Source organism: Empidonax traillii, unplaced genomic scaffold (assembly GCF_003031625.1).
Source record: "Empidonax traillii isolate 1590-97213 ecotype Southwest subspecies unplaced genomic scaffold, ASM303162v1 scaffold5802:size20584, whole genome shotgun sequence".
Classification (NCBI taxonomy): Eukaryota; Metazoa; Chordata; class Aves; order Passeriformes; family Tyrannidae; genus Empidonax; species Empidonax traillii.
In genome coordinates this window covers 8,300-12,131 of record NW_020960995.1, presented here as the reverse complement: position 1 = coordinate 12,131, position 3,832 = coordinate 8,300, and positions in this window count along the sequence as shown.

The following is a 3,832-nucleotide window of genomic DNA, read 5'->3' as shown; positions in this document are numbered from 1 at the left end:
TACAGTTCTGGTCATAAAGTTACATCATAAAACATGCATATTCATTAAATTGCAACATCTACTTGTAATATTCATATATAGGCGGAGTCTTCAATTTGGGGAGGTTTAGAGGTGGGAGTTCCTGTAGCCTTCATCGTGGGCAGTGGTCGTTTGCTCTTCTTCATCGCTGTACACTTTTGAACTTTCCTCTGGTCTTTCCTAATTTGGATAATTGGCAAGTGTGATAGGGTCAGGTTGACTTTTTGGCTCATCCTTGGCTTGTTTTAATATTTCTTGATATTGTTATCTCTTTGCTTTTAGTTCCATCTTGTCAGCATGTTCTGTTTCTTAGAGAATTTATTATTTGTGGTTTCCTGACATTAAGGTTTTGGAGTTATTTCTACAATTTTGTGTTTAACCTTTTGTTTCTCAGAGACTGCCTCAGAGACTGCTTCATTTGAGGGATTTCATTTCCCCCCTTTTCTTATAACTTACGAATTCTTTCGTCAAGTTTTAATTCTAAGGGGTGTTGGTACGACTGTACCATTGCCCAAATTATTTGGGTTTTTGACACTAAGGATTTCAGTTTTCGCCAAAGGTATATGTTTGTGAGAGTTAGTAAAAGCATAGCTATAGTTATAATTAGTATTGGGTGCACCAGGTAATAGAATACCTGTGTTGCTGTTGGGGAATATCTTGTAAAGATATTCCACCAGTGATGCTAGCCTATTTGTTTTATTTTGGTTGTTTTTGTTTCTTTATTTGTTCTGCAAGGGAATGCTTCAGGCCACCCAGAAAATGTATCAGTAGGTATCGAAACCCCCCCTTTTCTTGGGAGTTCAGAAAAATCAATTTGCCATACTTCACCTGGGAATTTACCTCGATGTATGGCCCCTTGATGTACCTTGGTTCCAGTATTAAGGTTATTTTTCAGGCATTGCTCGCATTGCGATGTAACATGTTTTACAGTGGTAAAGAGTTTTGGTCCTGTTATTCGGGTTTGTAAATATTGATAAAGTGGGTCTAAGCCCTAATGGACCTTTTTATGTTTTGTCTTAATAAATTGCCACATCAATTTTTCTGGTATTATTAGTTGACTTGTTTCTAATTGGCTCTATCCATTATCTAATAATTTGCCCTTGTTCTTTTTAATCTATTTTTGATCTGATTCTTGATAATTTGGTTGAAAATTTGTATTTAATTTTTCTGGTATTAGAGCTGTTATATTTATTTCTTTGGTTCTTGCGGCAGCTAATTTAGCTTCTGCATCTGCTTTTTTTATTCCCTACGTCTGGAACTGTGTTGCCTTTTAGGTGTCTCCTACAATGCATTATGGCCACTTGTTTTGGGAGTTGGACCGCTTCTAACAATCTTAGGATTTCTTGTGCATGTTTGACTGTTTTCTTTTGGGCAGTTAATAGTCCCCTTTCTTTCTAGATTGCTCCATGAGCATGTATTACAGAGAAGCATATTTAGAATCAGTCCAGATGTTAATTCGTATACTTTCTGCTGATTCCAGGTCTCGGGTAAGAGCTATTAATTCTGCCTTCTGGGCTGAAGTCCTTGCAGGTAAAGGATTTGATTCGATTACCTCCTCCATTGTGGTTACTGCATAGCCTGCCATTCTTACTCCTTGTTTCATGAAGCTGCTGCCATCTGAGAACCAGTTGTCCGCATCCTCAAATGGCTCCTCCTTGAGATCCAGGCGACTGGAATAAACTGCTTCGATCGTTTCCAGGCAATCGTGTTCGATGGATTCCGCCGGGATTCTTCCTTCTAGAAATGAGGCTGGGTTCCCAATATTAGTCACTTGAATGGTTATATCGTCTGATTCAGCTAGGATGGCTTGATATTTTAGGAATCTTGAAGGTGATAACCAATGGTTACGCTTTTGTTCCAGCACTGCTGAGACAGTGTGAGACACCAACACAGTCATTTTCTGGCCTAATGTAAGCTTCCTGGCTTCTTCTATGTTTATGATTACTGCGGCTACTGCTTTTAAACAACCAGGCCAGCCTTTGCTTACTTCATCCAACTGTTTGGAGAAATAAGCTACAGCTCTCTTGTGTGGTCCCAACTGTTGTGCCAACACTCCTAGAGCCATCCCTTGCCGTTCGTGAGAGAATAACCAAAACGGTTTGGTTACATCTGGAAGGCCCAAAGCTGGGGCTCTCATGAGTTCTTGTTTCAGTCTCTTAAAAGCTTCCTCTGCCTCGGGAGTCCAGACTAGGGTATTCGTAGTTTCTTTTAGTAAATCATACAGTGGTCTGGCAAGTACCCCGTATTGATAAATTCATAACCGGCACCAACCTGTCATTCCTAGAAAGGCACGTAGATCTCTCACCGTCTCTGGTCTGGGCATTTGGCAGATGGCTTCTTTTCTCGCTGTTCATAGGGATCGTTGTCTTCTGGAGATTTCACATCCCAGGTATATCACCTTTTCCTGTACCAATTGTGCTTTCTGTAGAGAGACTCGATATCCACTTAAACCCAAGAAGTTTAGCAGGGAAATAGTCCATTTAATACACTCTTCTTCCGTCTCAGTTGCTATCAATAAATCATCCACAGATTGTAGAAGGGTACTATTTCCCTGTGGCCTTTCCCATTGTTTTAATTATTTAGCTAATTGGTTTCCGAAAATTGTGGGACTATTTTTGTAATCTTGAGGCAACACAGTTTAAGTTAATTGAGTCTTTTTCCTTGTTTTAGTAGATTTCTATTCAAAAGTAAAAATTTTCTGGTTTGCTAGAGTTAAGGTTAGGCAAAAGAATGCATATTTTAAGTCTAATACTGTGAAGCATTTTAAAGTTTCCTTCAGTTTGGTTAGAAGAGTATATGGATTTGTTACTACTGGATGTAAGGTGTTTGTAATTTTATTTACTGCCCTTAAGTCCTGGACTAATCTGTATGTCCTATTTGGTTTCTTAACAGGTAGGATTGATGTATTGAAATCTGATTTGCACTCTACTAATAGTCCTAGTTCTAAAAATTTTCTATTATTGGTTCAATTCCCTTTCTGTCTTCTAAGCTCAGTGGGTATTGTTTCTTTACTACCGGTTTTGTTCCTGGTAGCAATTCAATAGTAATAGGAGCTGCCTGCTTTGACTTCCCAGGTACATCAGTAGCCCATACCAACGGATATACTTCGCTCATGATACGTTCAATATTATGACTTTCAGGTTTTGGTTTTATGCAGCTGATTGTTAAATTTAAAGCTGCTATTAATTGTTTATCATTTACTTGAAATTCAAGTTTATTCTTATTGAATTTTATTACAGCCCCTAGGTTTTCCAATAAATCTCTACCTAGTAAAGGCTTTAGAGAATTTGGTAGATACAGAAATTGATGGATTCCCATTTGTTTTTCAATTTTATATTTAATGGGTTTTAAGAAGTAGGCTTTTTCTGGTTGACCTGTTGCTCTCACAACCTGTACAAATTCATTACTTCTGGGTACTAGTTCTTGATTTAAAACTGAAAATGTTGCTCCCATATCAATTAGAAAGTCTAGTTCTTTTTCACTTTCCCCTAGTTCCATTTTAACCAGTGGGTTTGTTAGGGAACGACTCATTGGTCCTCCTCATTCACTGTTCTGATGTGCAATGGTAGTAATTGTAGGTCCTTCCCTTAGCTGAGGACATTCTCATTTCCAGTGTCCTATCTGCAAGCAATTGGAATATTGATTTTATCCTATCCTGGGTGGATGGGGCTGAAATCCCCCTCTCCCTTTCCTTCTTGCTGGGTAGTCCCTACCTTTGCCTCTGGCATTTGGTTCTGAGAACTTTGCATTCTGGTTTACTACAGTTACTGTTACTACCCGAGCAAGTCTCTTATCTCTCTTTTTTTTTTTCTTT